Source organism: Mesoplodon densirostris, chromosome 6 (genome assembly GCF_025265405.1).
Source record: "Mesoplodon densirostris isolate mMesDen1 chromosome 6, mMesDen1 primary haplotype, whole genome shotgun sequence".
NCBI classification, from domain to species: domain Eukaryota; kingdom Metazoa; phylum Chordata; class Mammalia; order Artiodactyla; family Ziphiidae; genus Mesoplodon; species Mesoplodon densirostris.
The window spans coordinates 67,962,942-67,982,210 of NC_082666.1; positions in this window are offsets into that span (position 1 = coordinate 67,962,942).

A 19,269-nucleotide genomic window follows, 5' to 3' on the forward strand; every position below is an offset into this window, starting at 1 on the left:
CCATTAAAGATCTCTAAAATACTGTTCCATCCAAACACAAGTTAGGAATGTGTTTCCTAGTTGGATGTTGTCACAGTTTTATCTACAGTATATATTTATTTCTCAAGAGAGAGAGCATGCAAATATTAGTAAATTTTCTTTCATTAAATATTCTTGGGAAATTTACAGACTAGAACCCAAATCTCAACCTGATTGTAAAGCATCACTAAAAGCTTTTAACTTGTCTTAGTCTCAGTGTCTTTAGTCATAAAAAGGAAATATTTGCACCAAATGAAGGTTTTTTTAAGAATTAAATGAGATAATACAAATTAATATCAAGATCCTTGATTAGCAGTTATTCCTCAATAAATAATCATTTACAGCTCTCTTTTTCTTTTTTACACCCTTTCTTTCCTCTCTCCTTCCCTGTCTTCCTTTCTTCCATCCTTCCTTCTTTTACTCCTTCAATATTCTTCCTAACTTCGAATATTATAATATGCATATATGACATCATTTAAATGTCTTTATTTTCATTGCTTTTTGGGCAAAAATCCTTTAAATCAGTATGTTTTACTTTTCCTTCATTATATTTTTTCCATTGTTTTGTACATCATTCATGTCTGAGTTATTGACAAATGGCTTTAGAAAATATTATCAGTGGTCCTCAGCTAAAAATCTAACATCCATTCAACAAATATTTATTAAGTACCAGACACTGTATTAGTCTACTGAGACAGACAGACATGTCAAGAATGCATGGGTAGATATGTTAATTAACTTGATTGTAGTTATCATTTCACTATATATGTCACAATGTCATGTTGTATACCTTAAATATAGACAGTTTTTATTTTAAAAATAAAATAAAACCATCTTGAAAACTCAAAAGAATACATGAAAGAAAGTATAATAAATGCTGTCATAGAAGTATATGTGGGGTCAGTTGGTCATTGGGTGAGATAGTCCCACCAAAACTAGATTGGGTTGTTTCACATTAGACCAATTAAATATCTTTTTTGTTTGATTGTTTTTCTAAACTAGCTTGCCACAGAATTGTATCGTGTTTACTATAATTGCATTGTATTTGAGTAAAAAGAAATATGCAAAGCAGTGGTTTGTTTGACTCAATACTGGTATAGGATAAAATGAAATATTAACTTTAATGAACTAGTATTTGGCTGGCAGGGAAAAATGTTCAAACCCCAGCTCCACTTCTTGCAAGCTGTGTGACTTTGAAAGTTGCTTATTTCTCAGGCCTCCTTTTCATATCTATAAAGTGGGATAATAATAGTACCTACTCAGAGTTTTATGAGGATTAGATGAGATAATATACACAAAATTTTTGCCACATAGTAAATGTTCAAAACAGGTATAGCCGTTATTAACACTATTATTGTGTGACTTCAATGTCTTATCGTCTCATTAGTGCCATTAACTATGATGGTTGCCCTGTGGAAATTGGTCAAAGAAGAAACTTTACTATAATTTGCTACTAAAATCTAAAAAATATATTCTCAAGATTTTCAATAGCTACAGATCATATTCATTGAACTTTACTATGTACCAGACCCTCTCTGACACACTTACATATATCAATTTATTGATATGCACAGTAACTCTGAAAGTCAGAATTACTATCCTTAGACATCTCACAGGTAAAGAAAATGAGATGCAAAGAAATCAAGCAATTAGAAGAGCCAGGTCTTGAACTTGAGCCATCTGGCTTCAAAGCCAATGTGCTTAACAACTATACCATAATATATTGATCTTTAACTGGCAGAGAGAGGTGGGGATTTTGTTTGTTTATTTTCTTTCAGTTTCTCATTTTTCTCAATTGTGAATTATTTATCTTCATGTCTTGACCATAATGGTTGGCCATCATGACTAATGACGTTTAATAAAGACATACTTCTGAGTTGATTTATTTCTAATAAAGTTTTTTGTGTTTTTGTTTTTGTCTTCTTTGCCTTTATGCATGACAACTTGGCTCAAGCTAAAACAATTGAGTTAAAATATTTTTTTGAAAAATTATGTAGGTTTGAAAGAAATACTACAAAGTTGAAGTATAGTCTTCTAAAATTTTAAAGTTGTAGAAGAATAGTGGCATCTTGATATTTCTTTGTTGACAACCTGAATTTCTATGAATATGCTTTTAAGCTTTTTAAGAACCTTGGTAACTTAAAAATGTGATAAGAGCATATCTTTGGTTGAGTCTGTATGTTGCCTCTGCTGGTACTGCTTCTTTCCCTCTCCCCCTCCTCCTCCTTTTTTGTAGATTGTGCACTCAGGGCTTTCTCAGTAATATGTTTTCAGATAACCTACTTCAATTATCACACTTTTAAAGTTTCTTTCATTTGTTTTAATTTCATTTTATTCAGTGTTCTTTCTCAAAAACAGCTGAAACTTTCAGGTTGAATCTAGGTTTTCTAATATTCATCAGGTTCATTTCAAAAGATTTCCTAAGGTTTTTTTCTTTACTTCACTGATTTGAATTTCTGTAATGTCAATTTTACTACTTCAAAGTAGATTTTCATTTAACTATTGTAATTGTGGTTTCTTTTGTCATTTTTTATCTCTACTGCTAGGTCCTTTTGGGTAACCTATTGTTGTTTCCTTGTCACTTTTTTCTCTGTTTCATAGAACTCATGAATTTTTGTATTTTATAATCATTTTTAAAATAATTTTATTGTTTCCTTAAATAAATAATTTTTAGATACTTGACCTTTTATAATCTTTTGGAAGATGGACGCTTTCTTTAGTTTTGCAGAATTTTTTCACAAGTCTGAATTCATTTTTAAACACAGAGAGATTATCTAGAATCCACTGTTTTGAAAAGATGCCATCATATTCAGCTCCACTGTATAGGGCTGCCATAATGTTATGTGGATATACAGACTATAAGGCTTACATTCTTTTATTTAATAGGTAAATCATGCCAGTAAGTCCATAGCATTAGCCCAGAGAGTTAGCAAGAGCAGTCATGCTCAAATTACTTCATAACATATATTAAGTTCTTAGAAATAATAAATGACTAGAATTTCGAGTTAAACACTGAACACAGTGCAACTCCACACACCCCTCAGTTTTAAAACTGTAAAACTATCAAACTCCTAGTCCAATTTCTTATATCTCATAAACATTCATCTAATGTCTTCTGCATAACTGATATATACTAATTTTCTCTTATACCTTACTATGCTCTCGTAACACCTTATGCTTTCATCTCTGATAGCAGTTATCAAAATAGTAATTTAAAAAGCAGTGTTGTAATTAGTTTGATATTTGTCTCCTTCCTTAGAATGCAGTCTCCATAAAGTCCAGGTGTGTGTTGGTTTTGCTTTGTTATTTCTTTTTTCTCCTTTCCATGAACCTCAAGGGCAGAGGTAGGACTTCATCAGATTTCTGTATCAAATGGCATACTATCATCACTGCTTGATTTTATTCATCCGTTTATTAATTTATTCATTCCCTTTTACCTCCATCCCCCATTCCCATTTCTGTCCATCCACCCACAGACAATCATTCTAATGTGTTTCATTTGTGCACATTCTTGTAAAATATATAAGAACTCAGTATGTTTCTTGCTGTTTTTGCTCAGCACTGATTTAAAATTTCATCTATATTGCTGTATGTCCATTGTGTGTTGCATCTATCTGTTGTATGAAACTAGCACATCCACCTAGATAACCTCTAACTCTTCACTAACACAAGCAACCTACTGATGAATTCCATGTATATGAATCCTTTTATATTTGAGTGGCATTGCTGGGTCATAGTCTGTGCATATTCTGAATTTGCCAACGTGCTGCCAGATTGTTCTCCAGAATGTCTCTCTCAGTATATAACATCCACAGGAATTTAATGAGGGTTCTTGTATCACTGCCAACACTTGGCATGATTCAGCCTTCTTAATTTTTTTTCAGTACGATAAGTAAAAATTGATGTCAGTGTTTTAATTTCCATTTCTCTAACTACATGAATCTGGGCATCATTTTATTCATTGCCAGGCTTTTTTCCAGGGGGGTTTCCTTTCACTTGTTGAATGTTCTTTATCCTTTGCTTGTTTTTCAATTGAGTTGCTCTCTTTTTCTTGTTGATTAGCAAGAGCTGCTTGTTAACATAGCTATAAATCTTGTCCTGTTTAGACATTTCAAATTAAATTTTCTCTCCCAATTTGCCATCTGATTGTGAACTTTTTCCAGTCTTCAGCAAATACAAATCTTTAATTTTTATTTTATAAAATTCATTATCTCTGTCTTAATGTGTGGCTTTTTTTTAAGATGTCTTTCCTCATATCTAGATCACAAAGATTTATTCTTACATTTATGGTTTTACATTTATAGTGTAGTAATTAAGACCAAGGTTATTGTAATCCATACTATTTGAATTCACCATCTTGGCTCCTGCACTTACTAACTGGGTGAATTTTGACAACTTAACTTCTATACACATGGGGTACATAAAATGAGGGTAGTAATACTAATGGACTCGTGAGATTGTTGTAAGAGTTGAACGAGCTCAACTCTTAAAAACGCTTTTAAAAAGTGTCCATCTTAGTATATACTAAGTACTGCATGTATATTAACTATTCTGACAAATGTTCTTGTATATATTTTTCAGCAGGGATCCAGTTTTATTTTTCTACATATTGTAAATCATTTTTTCTTAATACCATATGCTAGAACATTCATTCGTGTCCTACTAATTTTTGATAGCAGGTTGTCAGATACTGACTTTCCAGATATTCAAAGATCTGTTAGTAAGCTCACTATTTTGCTTCATTGTTTCATTTGGATGTTCCTGAACCAAAGCCATACTGGTTTTATTGCCAGAGGTTTTATCTTATGATCTGAGAGAACAAATATCTACTTTTACTCTTCTTTTTCAGGGGAAAACCAGTTATTTGTTTGTCTTTATTCTTCCATATAAATTTTAGAATGATTGCACTGAATTCTAACAATCATCTAGGTGAAATTTTGCTTTTGATTACATTGAATTTATCTATTAATTTGCAGATAATTAAACATTTTATTATTTAGTAATTCTAAATAAGAGCACAGAATGTTTTTGTTTTCAAATCTTTTATGTTCTTTATTAGAGAAAATAATATTTCTCTATTGAAATCGTGGGCTAAGATTTACGTTGTTAAGTTAAAACCCATAGACACTGTGTAATTTTTGTTACTATTGAAATTGCATTTTCACTTTGGATAATTTTGATGTGAAAAAATGCTATTGGTTTTTGAAGGTCAGTCTTGTATCCAACAATAAGACAAAAACAATGCTCTGAATTTAATCCTGCTGACTTTTCTTGGTAGATGTTCATATCATCCACTAGTAATGACAACTTTATCTCCTTTCTTTCATTTTCTTCCAATCTTTTAGTTATTTTGTTTTCCTTATAGAGTTAGCAAAGACCTCCAGGTCTCCATTAAGCAGTTGTGATGATGATGAATATGGTTGTCTTTCTGCTTTGTGAAGGGGGAAAGTATCTAAGGTTTCCCCACTGAGTATAACCTTTACTTTAGATTTTGGTATATAACATTTATCAAGTTTCCTACTTTGATAGATGTTTATTTTTTAATCACATATGGCTGTTAAAATCTAGAGAACCCTATGAACATACCTATTGAGGTAATACATGATTTTTTTCTTATAATCAATTTTTGTGATAAATTATCATGATAGATTTTCTAGATTGAATCTTTCTCGCAATCATGAGCTAAATCCATTTGGTCATAGTACATTATTTTACTCTGAGACATAACATGCATACCAAAAAAGTTCATAAAACATGCATAAACATAATTCTATGAATAACTATAAAGTGAACACTGAAATCAAAAAGTAAAACATTATTAATAGTGTCACACAGACTCTAAAAAAAAAAAAAAAGTAAAACATTATTAACACCAATGCCTTCAGTGTGTTACTTCCTGATCTCAGACCACTCAAGCCCTCTTAGAAGTAACTATATCCTAGCTTTTCTAATAATCATTCCCCTGCTTTTCTTTATTGTTTTACCAATATGCAGAAATAACATCTTTTGGTCTTGCTTTTTTAAACTGTAAATGAATGGAATTATATTTTATACATTTCTTGTGTCTAGCTCTGTCATTCAACATTATGATAGTAAAATTATGCCATGCTCTCAAATGTAATTATAGTACATTTACTGTTATTGATGTATAGTATTCCATTGTTTATTTGTGTATGCATTTTACTCTTGGTAGATAGCTGTCGTTTCTAGCTTGGAACTATTGCAGACAGTGCTGCTAGGAAATCTTTTGTGCATGTACTCTGATGTGCATATATATTATGGGTTCCTAAGAGATGAGTTGCTGGTTCACAGAAGATACATGTCTCCTTGACATTACTGGATGATGATACCACACACTTTTTGAATAATGCTTGTACCAGTTTTTCAAAGCTCTGCATTTGGTAGCCCGAGTCCTGCAATGTAGTAAGTATAGATTAAGTAGTTTCTTTGCTATAGCATAACCAAATTCCTTATAAAGGAGAGATGAATTCTTGTCTCCTCCCCTCTTCAGCTAAGATAATTTGATAGTTTAAGATCTGACACTTGAAACACCTCATATTCAGATATCAATTAAATAAACAAACTTCTAATTAATTTCTAATTAAATTAGAAGTCAATTCTAAGAAATAAGGCTATAGGCACACTTGATACAAATCTCAAATAATGTACTAAGGTTTCTCTTTAGTTCCCTGTCTTCTTTCTTGTCCTCCCTCTCTTCCTCCCCCTTTGTCGTTTTTCACTCCTTCCCCCAAGTCTTGGCTGTGGTCATTGTGTTTAGGAAGATGACTGTTGAAACTACATTCAGAGTACTATCTTTCCACCTTAGCAACCTTTGTGGAAAGAGACAAACTCTCCTGTATGTTTTGGTGGGAAAGTCCCAACATGGCACATATTAGTTTCTCTGAATCATCCACCTTCCCTGATTGTGAGGATTTTGAAGGACAGAGCACCCTGACTGCCCACTTTATCAAGAATTCCCCAGAGAATATGATATCTGTGCAGATACCTGACTTGTTCTCACCAAGTAGTCATTCGTTCACTTACCTCTTGCTTCCTTTCTTCTGTTTATTCCCATTGTCCAGCAGAATGGTTAGCACATCAGGTGTTCAAGAAAAGTTTATTTAATGAATGAGATATAAGAAATATCTCCTTTAACTTTCTCCAATGTAAAAGGTATTTTATAAAAAACAATCTTTATGTAAAGGGGATAAGATCTAAAATCGCATAAAGGGAAATTTCTTTGACTAGACTTTTCCTTACACAATATATTTTATATATATTCTTGTATAATTATTTCTGCAGAATATGTAATTTTCCGTATTTCACATTGTTTGGAAACCGAGGTTTGTGCTGTCATGGTAAGCGAATGTTTTCTAAACTGTCACATGATTTACTTAGAAAAAATGAAACTGCAGCCCTGGATTCTGTATGTTGCAAACAGTGCCAGATGCCATGAAGTCATATGCAGATGTCTTACATCTACAAAATTATAATAACAGTTGGGTTTCTTCATCTGAATATTTCTTCTTAGAAGGGTTAAGTAGCCTAGCAGACAGTGGAAACTGAAACCTTCTGTTCAGCCATGGGGCTGAAATGATGCAAACAGCCACATGGGATGCTCAGTTAATATCCTCAACCTGACACAGGAAGGGCTGCCTCGATGAATGTAGAAGCTGTGCTTTGGGAAGATCAGAGAAGAGAGTGTGCTCACTGTTGGCTCCTAGAGACAGTGATGTTTGCAGGTGCAAGGCTAATTCTGACCTAGTTGAATGAATTACAGAACTTGGCCAAATAGGAGGGATATTTCAGGATCAAGGTCAGTCATTTCCCGTACTCTGCAACTGAAATGACCATGATAACACTGGAAAAAAAGGTAGAACCTCAAGTAGCCTTTGGCTTCATTTATTTGCAACTTTTGTTTCTAATTCAATCCACGGAGATACCTTTGTGCTTTGTGTACATTCTGCCCTTTCTTCTGGGAACCTCTTTCCCTCCCCCATCCACCTGGAAAGCTCCCAGTCATCTATCAAATATGAGCTCATGTTCTATCTCCTCCGTGAGCTCTTCCCTAAGTTTTCCTAGGCAGACCTGGATGTTCCTTACACGTTGGGTCCTTATGCATGTCTCTATGAAAGCTGGTATTTCATTATATTATATAGTATATTGCATAGTTGATTACTGATACCTGACACAGCAAATGCCTTAAAGCAGTAGAACATTTCTTTTCATCTTTGTACTGCAACCCCAGGAACAGGATAAAGATTCAATAAATATTGTTAAATGGATTTATTTGTGATTTGATATACTTCTTTAAAATTTTCCGAGTACTTTCTTATCCATTACCTCATTTAAACAACCCAACAAGGCTGTGTGGTAGGCAAACCAGATATAATTACCCCCATTTTATTGATAAGGAAAGTGAATCATAAAAATGATATGTATTTTGCTTAGAATCAATAGCTTATGAGTGTCAGGATAAAACTAGAAAACAAGTCTTCAGACTTTAACCAGAGTCTATTTCAAGCCTTTAATTCTCTCACAGACTAAGAGTCACTGCCTCAGTGCTACCAGATCTTTAAAGTGTAGCTAGGCCAGTTGGAATACTTTCTCTAATCCTTCAGTATTCGATCTTCCACTCTTGTTTTCAGTACTTGTCATCTTTCTCTGTCTTCCGACTGTATTTGAATCTTGGATTTCAGATTTCTGGGTACACATGACACCGTTTGCTTGGATTGCTTTTACTGATCCGACTGCCTATCCAAAGTACAGTATCCTGGTATGCATCCTTGTTGCTGGCCTCAGTTCTCTTTCTAAATACACCTTCTCTTCCTATGCAGGGCAGCCCAGTGACCTTTCCATTTCACTGCTGCTCCATATGGATTGATATTCCTACATGTTTTATGGATTAAAAATAATGACTACAACTCATAATTACTGATATTTCTGAGTGCTTGCTGTGTTCAAAGCATAGTGTTCAATAGATATTATCTCATTTGATCCTGAGAACAAAGTCCTGACATAGAATTAATATTATATTCACTTTACCAAAGAAGAAATTGAAGCTTAGAGAAGTTATGTAACATGTGCCCACTGTGACACAGCTAGTAAATTTCAAGGCAGTTCTAACTAAATGGAATCAAATTCCTGAAGGGTGTCTTTAACCCTGCAGTATTTATAGATTTCTATAAGAACAACTATTATACAGTATAGCATAACATGTGCATAATATGGCTGGGAAAAAATAGGTGATGAAGTACGCTCAACATTTGATAGATGAGGTACTCAATAAATACTATTGGAGTAAAGCTTCACCTCCAAACTCTAATTTGGTTAACTTTATAAAAGTGAGCATGCTTTAGTGGCTTCATCTACATGCCCTGGGGGCAAATATTTGTTCTGAATGTTCTAAAGCACTTGAAAGTTTTCAAGATCATGAAGCTTTATCCAACTGGCTTAGTGAAGGATTTGAAAGGAAATACAGTTGCCTTCCCATGGATATACTCATATGATTCTTTTATTAACATGAATTCCCAGCTTCATACATATAAATACAGACTTTCTTTTGAAGAACTACGAAATGCAAATAGATAGAATAGTGTTAATCTTCTGACATTTATATCTGACATTTGCACTTGTGATGCTTCAAGACTTTGGATGAAGCACAAAATGACTCTACCATGACTCTCAAGGCCTTTGATATCTTGGTGCTACTCTCCTTCTCTCACTCTCTGCATTTGAGCTCTTCTGGTTCTTCCATGCTCTCTCTTTTGTCCAAGACTTGATGTGTTGTTCCTTCTGTTCCACTCTTCCCCCAGCTCTCTTCTACTTACATCCAATCTTGGGGTAGAAGTGAATTTCTAAGGACTTCTTCTCTGAGCCCTCACCATAGGTTTGCTCCCCTATTATATGTTTCCTTAGCATCCTGTTCACCTTCCTAACACTCATAGCACCTGTCAGTACGTGTTCAATGTCCATCTTCTGGAATTCTTCACCATGTCTTGCACATAGTCAATGCTCAAGGAATATTTGATAAACTGATGACCGAAGGCATGCCTGTGCTAAAGCCATTGTTGTATAACAATTATCAAAACAAGACAATTTAAAGCAAATACATCTTGGCTTAGTGAGCCAGTTGGGCATTTGGAATAAGGCATGCACTTACTTTAGGATCTGTCTCAGGTGCCACAATCATCATATTACCTAAGGGACCTGGGACTGTAAATCATAGAAAACCCAACTTAAACCAACCAAGTCATTGGCTCACGTAGTAGGAAGACTGGAAGGAAGAGTGGACTTTTGGGGACGCTGATCCACCTTACCTCTCAGACACTGACCACAGTACTAGCATTATCTCCTGACCTGTTCCCTTGTGGTTGGGGGTCGTGGTTTCAGTGGCAATTAAGGCTGTATGCTTCTTCAGCCATGTCTAGTGGAAGAGAGCACGAGAGACTTTCTCTTCTATAAATCTCTCATAAAAATAACAGAACTTTTTTTCTTGAAATAACTAGGCTCGGTTCATTTTGTATTTTATTGGCTCTAATTCAGCTATGTGCCTATTTCTTATTCTTTCTCTCACTGGGAAAATATCATTGGCTTACTCCCTTATTACTGGGTCAGTCATTCCCATCTCTTATTGTGGGAAGAATGGGTTTATCATGAATGGTTTTCTGGGACTTCTTCTGGAGTATCATATTGCTGATTCTAAATGGCCAGAGATGGGAGAAATGGCCCACTACCATCATACACTCAAAATTGCACCAATATTATTCTCACACCCTCTGATATATATTTTTTAAAAGCCTAAAAATCAAAGTTCAATCAAATGTTATATCAAAACCAAGATTCATTCCAGGAGAAAGGTAGAAATTAGCCTTATAAGGGAGAAGTCCAGGGAACATTTGTGACTCCATGGCTTTCTTACTTAAGATAGACATGATAAGCAGTACGAAAAAGGGAATAAAGTGTCATGGGTCCCCAAACCAAGTCAACCAGTTTGTTGTATGTGATAGCAAATTCTAGCACCTGTCTCATATTCAAAAGAACACACTTAACACTAAAAGGATGGAAGGATCTTAAATGGCCCCTCAGAATGTTGAATTAAAACAAATATTAAAGTTTCACTTAAGAAACATTTAGCATTACATTTTAAGGAGCTCAAAATTGATGGTTCTTCCATGCTGAAGTTTTACTTTCCATCATTTTTTTTACATGATCTTCTGAGGGTCTAAATGCACTGTAAGGTTAAAAATGGTCTTCTTTTTCTGAGAACATTTTTTTTTTTCTTTTTTGGACTGTAACATTCCTTTCTGTTTTGTCCTCCATATGTCCTCATAAATATAATTCTGGCACTGGAATCCAGACAGCACTTCCCAGCACTTGCATAGTCAGCATTAAGCCACTAAGATATGAGATCATGTTAGCTCTGTGCCATTTAATCATTTTATATCCCTTTCCCAAATGAGTACCGAGTACCAACTGTGTGTGAAGCACTGCACCGGGTGCTCAGAGCTATAGATGAGGTACACATCTTGTATCATTAGCATTGGGATCACAGTTGAGCAAACTGAATGGTGTCCAAAATAAGGGCTAAAGACAGTGAAATGATGGGAGGTTGCTTGCATGGTTGAGAAATGCTTTAGGAAGGAATACATGAGCTGGGACATACAGTGGACAGGGTTTGATTTGGGCTAAGCAGAGAGTCAGCATTTCAAGAAGAGAACAGAAGGAAAAATTCAAAAAGGTAGGGTTGAGTAAAGCATTCAGAAAATATTGAATATAGGGAGGCTAGAAGGAATTGAGGATCCCTGCCATGGAATCATGCACTCTCAATTTAGAAATAAAATCTAGACCAGATCACAAAAGGCCTGGAATGCTCTATTTAAGAAATCTCAATGCTTTTCTAAAGGAGTAGGGAGTCACACAAGATTTGGGAACAATATATAGGGAATAAAATGATGAAAGTTACATCTCCAGAAGATCCCTGTATACGAAAAGACCCAGCCAGGAACGAGTCAAGATTAAAGAATATTTTCATAGTTCTATTATATAAAGGAAAGGATTTGACTATGGTCAAAAAGGTCACAAAGAGATTATTGAGGAAGAGAAGGATCAGAGAGAACCAAGAAGGAATCAATGACTAGGGCTTAAATTGTTAGCCTATATGATTGAGTTACTCTTACAGCCATTAATAAAGAAGACATATAAGTGGGTGCCAATGGGCTAATCGTTGCCCCCAGCCCTGGCTTCATATTAGAATTACATGCAGAGTTCATATTAGGATTACATGCAGAGTTTTTAAAAATACTATTGTATGAGCCTCATTTAAATAATTTTTCGTGGGTGAGAAGTGGGCATTCATAATTTTTAAAAGCAAGCTGTGTGAAGGGTTAAGAACCATTGGGAAAGATGATGGTGGGTTCAGTTTCTGGGAACTGTTCTCTCTTTATTGCAGGGTATATTTTATCAGGATTTTTTAGAGGGAGGAAGGCAGAGTGAAAGAAATGTTCTGCTTCTGTCATGGTTGGTGGAGTTCAGGAGCTTGATAGCTGTTCAGCTATTGTGAATCATGTTACGTAGCTCCAATCCTTGATCCTGACTTTAAAAAATACAATCCAACTTAAGCAGTGTGCTGTTATTTTTCAAAGAAATTTGCACATAACCCACTAGTCACGTCTGTATTCTAAAATTACAAAATGCTTTTTCACTTTCAGGATTGTTCATCTGCTTCTTCTTTGTTAAAAGAAAAGATTATTTCATTTGTTTACAGGGGGAAAAAACACTGTAAAATTGTAATAATCAGATGCATTAAACATTTATAACTTTTTTTTTTTTTTGACTAGGGTCTTCGTTTGGGGTCTTCGTTTCTGTGCGAGGGCTTTCTCTAGTTGCCACAAGCGGGGGCCACTCTTCATCACGGTGCGCGGGCCTCTCACTATCGTGGCCTCTCTTGTAGCGGAGCACAGGCTCCAGACGTGCAGGCTCAGTAGTTGTGGCTCACGGGCCCAGTTGCTCCGCGGCATGTGGGATCTTCCCAGACCAGGGCTCGAACCCGTGTCCCCTGCATTAGCAGGCAGATTCTCAACCACTGCGCCACCAGGGAAGCCCAAACATTTACAACTTGGAGTATCAGTCTGAAATGTGAGATTTTACTATTTTCTTTTTTTCTTCCCTTGAAGAGAAATCATCTTGTGCTTTACATGGATAAACATCAGGAGGTGACAGACTGTATTCATGGCTGTTTCCCTGCATAAATGCTTTACTCTTCAAGGAAAACATTTCTAATCAAGAGCTTTATCCCCATCACTCACCACCCCCACTCTGTTCACACTGGGGGGGTCAACACCTTACGTTTCTGACATTGTAATTTATTGCTATTGGAGAAATTGAGTAGTTGTATAGGATTTACACCATAATTCAGCTTTGTTGCAAAGTCTTACCAAGTATAACTTCTTAAGAATACTTTCTGAAGAATACTTGGTAGAATTCAAAAACGGCCAAATATATTTGGACTCAGCAAATGGGTATAAATATAAATAGTATAGAGACAGATTTAATGTAAAATAAGGTGTGGGTATATATGCATAGATATGCAAATGAATGCTATATGTAGGTCTAAGGCATGAGTTTCTTTTTTTCTTCAGCCAAAGGACAGTTACATTTGAGATGATTTAACGAGTTAGCACTATATATGCCACATGAGTTAGATGTGTGTGAAGACTTTTTTTAATTAAAAGACACATATTTTAGATTTTAAATTTGGATGTTTCAAAATGTGATGAAAAATTTTAAAGATTTTTGCTCTTTTGCCTTGTGTTTTGAAAATAAGCTTCTATGGAATACAGTGAAAAGTAGAAGTAGCCTCTTAAGAGGAAGCATAATTCTGTTAAAAACTCAGGGGAAGTTTACAGTCAAAAGCACACCTTGGAGGGAACTCAGAAAAGGGCACTTCCATTTCCCTGAGAGCTGAGCATTTATGCAGGTGATTGTCTCCCAAATAAGTGCCTCCCGCCTTCCCCAGCCCACCCCAACCCCCCATTCTTTACCAATTGTCCAGGGACTGTGATACCAGAATAATTGAGTCCAAGAGCTTGAAGTGGTACCTCTGAGTATCTATTCGTCCAAGCAGATGGTATCTCAAGATTTCCTGTTAAGAAGACAGCCTATCTCCTATCTCCAGGAATCTATAAGTAACCTTTACTTTCAAGGCTTTCTCTCAAATGTTTAAACAAACTCAGCCAACTTTTTCTTACTCTGACCTCAGTGGAGCTCAGGAACAGCTGGCCTACATTTTCCTCATAATAGCCCTTCATATTTTTGAAGAGAGTTATAATATCCTTCTTCAGCCATCTCTTTTCCAGACAAAATAATGCAAACTCGTTTAGCCTTTTATCAAGGGTCCTCCTCATCAATGTATGCTCTTTCCTTAGATGCTGCCTAATTTTTCAAACATTTTTCAACATCTTTTTTAAAGCATAACAGCCCAGACTGATCATAAGCTTTTCGCAAGACTACAGAAGATGAAGCTGAGAATGTGGTTGTCTGTATTTTGCATCTGCAGTAATAATCAACTTTGGTAGGGTTCTTTAATATAACTTGTATTTCTTACGTCGATTATTTACATTATTTATTTATTTATATTGCTTACTTTTCTTTAATTACATTTTTAGCGTGACCTCCTGAGGCCATTGTTTTTAGCCACATCGTTTAGCTAATGAAGAAACCATAAGCAGTTAACCAAATGCTCAAGAAAACAGAAAGCAACAAAATTAGGACTGGGACCAAGGACTTCTTTGCATACTAACTAGTACAGCCAGCCCTTCCAATCCATGGGTTCCACATCTGTGGACTTAACCAACTTTGGATCAAAAATACTCGAAAAAAATTCCAGAAAGTTCCAAAAAGCAAAATTTGAATTTTGTGTATGCCAGCAGCTATTTACATAGCATTTACATTGTGTTAGATATTATAAGTAATCTAGAGATGATTTAAAGTATTCGGGAGAATATGCGTAGGTTATATGTGAATACTACACTATTTTATTTATGGCACTTGAGCATCTGTGGATTCTGGTATCCTTAGGGGGTGGAGGGGGTCCTGGAAGCAATCCCCTGTGGATTCTGAGAGACAACTGTGGTGTGTTAGTTTTAAAACTCATCCTGTTGATTAGAACAACTCTCCACAGCCCGATTTCACCACTAGAACCCCTTAGCTGGGCATTTTTCATTTCTCTGTCTAAATGGCCATTCTTCTGGGAAGGACCTTTCTGAAACTCACATATCTGTACACATGTACCACAGAAGACTGCTTAGTCACCCCTGTTAGGAGCTTCCCTAGCATCCTGCACATCTCCTACACCAAAAATCTACATTGTGTCAGGAAAAATATTGATTCTGAAGTATCACTCCTTGCTCTATATGGTAAAATCCCTAGGGTGGAGCACCAGGCAGCCACAGATTTCTGAGCCTGCAAACTTGGTGGTACAGTCAGTCCACCCGAGCATACACTAAAAGTTGCTCTGGAATGGAAGCCAGTGGAAGTTCAGTTCATTCCATTTGGCTTACATCCTTATCGCTTATGTGAATCTTGGGACTTCAGGTGATGCCATATTCAAGGTGGGCAAATATAATTTTAAAAATTATCTTAGTTCCTTTTCTTTCTTTCATGAAGCTTTCCATTTTTTCACAATATAATCACTTCTACATACAGTTAAGTCTTCTATGAAAATCTCTCCTTACAACACCTTTCAGAACCAAATGAAGAACATCTTTCCTTTCTGTGAAGATCCCCTTTGCCCTTAAACAGCTTAATTGCTTACCTGTGATCTGTTGAATTATTTTATTTGCAACTACCTGGAATATAGAATCCCCATAATTACCATTTAGTTATTCTGAAGCCACTTTGTATCAAAGAATGCTTCATTTACCCATACGTTTTGGTTTGAGACTGTGTGAATATGCATGTATGCGTGTGTTCAATATCAGCCCAATACTTGTATTTATGTTTACTTGGTATGGTTTAAGAGTAAAGGTGGAAACTAATTATTTTATGGTTAATTCAAGAAAAGGAGTCCTGGGCACCTTTGAATAGGATTGTGCAAATTAAGTAGAATATTTTGATTACAATTGTTCACATTAATGTGCTAAATTTTTAGTTATGTGTTGCAAGTTCCATGAAATTTGATGTATAAGAACAAACATTCACTATCAGTCTGTTTCTTCAACAACTATTTAAACAAATGAAGTCCCTGAACTCATGAAGCTCACATTTTAGTGGAGCAGGAATGAGATACACACACACACACACACATTCATCTGAGTGAAAACCTGAATGAAGTAAGGAAGCATCATTGTACATCATGGTAAGGACTTTGGAATTAATTTCAAGTATGATAAAAATCCATTTGAGGATTTGGAGAAGGAGAGCTTTTACTAATGTATAAAGCATAGATTATAGGAAGTAAGAAGGAAAGTAGGCAGACAATTTAGGTGACTCTTGCTGTGGTCCATACAGGAGATGATGGTGGCTTGGACTTGGGTGTTATGGTAAAAGTGTTGAGAAGTTAGATCCTGTTTATATTGTGAAAGTAGGTCAGACAGAATTTCCTAATTGGCTGAATGTGGAATGGGAAAGAGAGTCAAGGATGATTTCAAGGTTTCTGGTCCAAACACCTGGGTGAATAGCAGGGCTATGTGCTGCAATAAAAAACACAGAGATAGGAGATGGGAACTGGGATATCAAGAATTCGGTTGAGAACATGTAAATTTGAGATGGCTCCTAGATAACAAAGTAGAATTATTGTAGTATTGTTAGCTACATGAATCAAGATTATAGTAGAAAGTCAGTGCTAGAAGTTGTGTGAAGTTAACAGCCTACAGGTGATATTGGGGTTTGATTAGATAACCCAGGAGTTAAGGAGGAAAGAAAAGAAATTGAAGACTGAGCCCTGACACACTCCTGTGTTTAGAGGACTGGATAAAGAGGATATAGTAGAGGTGATTAAGAAGGAATGACCCAAAGGTGTAAAGAAAATTTGAGAAATGTGGTGAATCAGGATGATGGAGAAGTGTTTCAAGTAGTTTATATCTAGCAACATTTTCTGTGTCTGTCTCTCTGTTCTCTCTCCCTCTCTCTCTCCGCCCTTCCCCACTCTCTCTCTCTCACAGACACACACACACACACGCACACACCTTTATCCTAAATGAATGGCTTCATACAACCACTCCAAAACTCATCCTTTAAATAATGAGTGCTTCTAGTCGATCCCAAATAGAATTCAACTATCAAAAGTTTTCTGAAATAATTCTCTGCTACAAAGCAAGCTGCAATTCTGAAGCTGCCTTCCAAAGTCTATTTGCTCTGGGCAGAAACTGGAATTAAAATATGAATAAGAGTAAGTGAACTTGGGTCCTACACTGAGAGCTTACTAGCTTAAACAACTCAACTAATCTCTCTGGCCTCAGTTTTCACATCTCTAAGAGGTTCAGAGTAGCAAAGGGATAGCTTTGAGAGTCTTTCTAGCTCTGAAAGAACATGATTTCAAGTTTCAGTGCTTCAAAAGAGTGTATAAAATTCTGGAGAGTTCTTTGTTTAAAAATTGGTGCTTTCTCTATTCTATGGAGTTTTGGGTTTTTTGGGTTTTTTTTTTAACATCTTTATTGGAGTATAATTGCTTTACAATGGTGTGTTAGTTTCTGCTTTATAACAAAGTGAATCAGTTATACATAAACATATATCCCCATATCTCTTCCCTCTTGCTTCTCCCTCCCTATTCTATGGAGTTTTATACCTGTATGTGTGACATCATGGTGTATTATTTCATGACATCTGGAAGTATATTTCCATTACAAATAGAGTTTCTATCTATTATGTGAGAAAATCTTCCTCCCCCAGTACAGTGACAACCTGTTTGATAAACTGCATCACGCTCCTTATTTTTTTTCAGAAGGTGACTGAATTGGTGCATCTAAGCAGATGGTCTTGCCCCACAGCTTTCTCCTAAACTGGACTCACATACACATCTCCATATGTTCCTAAATTAAAATGTTGGATGTCATTTGTGAGGAATATACTGGAGAACTTTTAACTTTGAGCTTAAAATTTTGTCCTGGCCTTTTCTCTACCACCAGTCTCCTAAACATGCATAACCTCTAAATTAAGACCTGGTTTGAGGAAGTGTCAGGTAGTCAGCAGAGATGTTTGCAGGTTCCTTCCCCCACCGTATCTAGTGAGAAAAGTGGGAACAACATCAGAAACTCACAAATTTAGATTTCGTTACTAGTTTTACCTTGGCCAAGTCACTTAATCTCTCTGTACCTCCTTAGTCTCGTGTGTAAATAAATTTACTAATATCTGGTTTTAGAATTGTTGTAAGGGTTGACAAGTTAACATTTTCAAAGTACCTAACTGTGTCTCAAATATGCGAGGCCAGCAATGTGTCAGTTCCTGTACTGCCCTCCCTTCTGTGCCTCCATTTGTCCTTGAACTCAGGGAATGGACAAATTGAAGCAAGCAAGGCGAGTGGATAAAAATTCACTTCTGGATCAGTATTTTCATTTAGTTTGCAATTCCAGGCAAAGTCAAAATTCAGATTGCACCAACTTTATGCTATAGTTCAAATAGCGACACATGGAGGACAACAGTGCCACAATGTTTACATTTTGTCATGCTAAATATTTAGAAAGACATAATATTTTCAGTAGCAGTTGAACTCTTAAATAAAGATTTTTAAGGAAAAAAAAATAAAGCATGCTTCTGTGGGTGAGATAATGTTATAATGAGAACCATAACTCTTTCATTTGCCGCCCTTCATGTGTTTAAATCTGTAACCTCAACATCACATCAGCAGGACGTTTTGCTTTTAAAATCTGGCGTACGATTTTAAAAGTTAGTAACTGTCTAGGGATCTTTTCAAAGGTGTTACATAAATGGAAGTGCTTATTATTTATGACTAATTCAACTTCATTTTTACTGTTTTTCCTACTAAAGCTCTTCATGCAGATTAAGCCGTGAACCAAGGAGTAGAGATGATAATGTCTTCATTTAAATAAAGTGGTTTCTAGATGAAGTATAGTCTGAAAAATAATAATGCAACATTTAATATCATAAATTACTTTTACCACTCTTCACATGTTTTATCTGCCATTTAGTTGCTCTCCAGGGTGGAAACGAGTCTTACTTAATACACTATTCTTACAACGGTACTTAATACACTATTCTTACAACGGTTCTTACAAATAAGGCTCAAACTGGAAA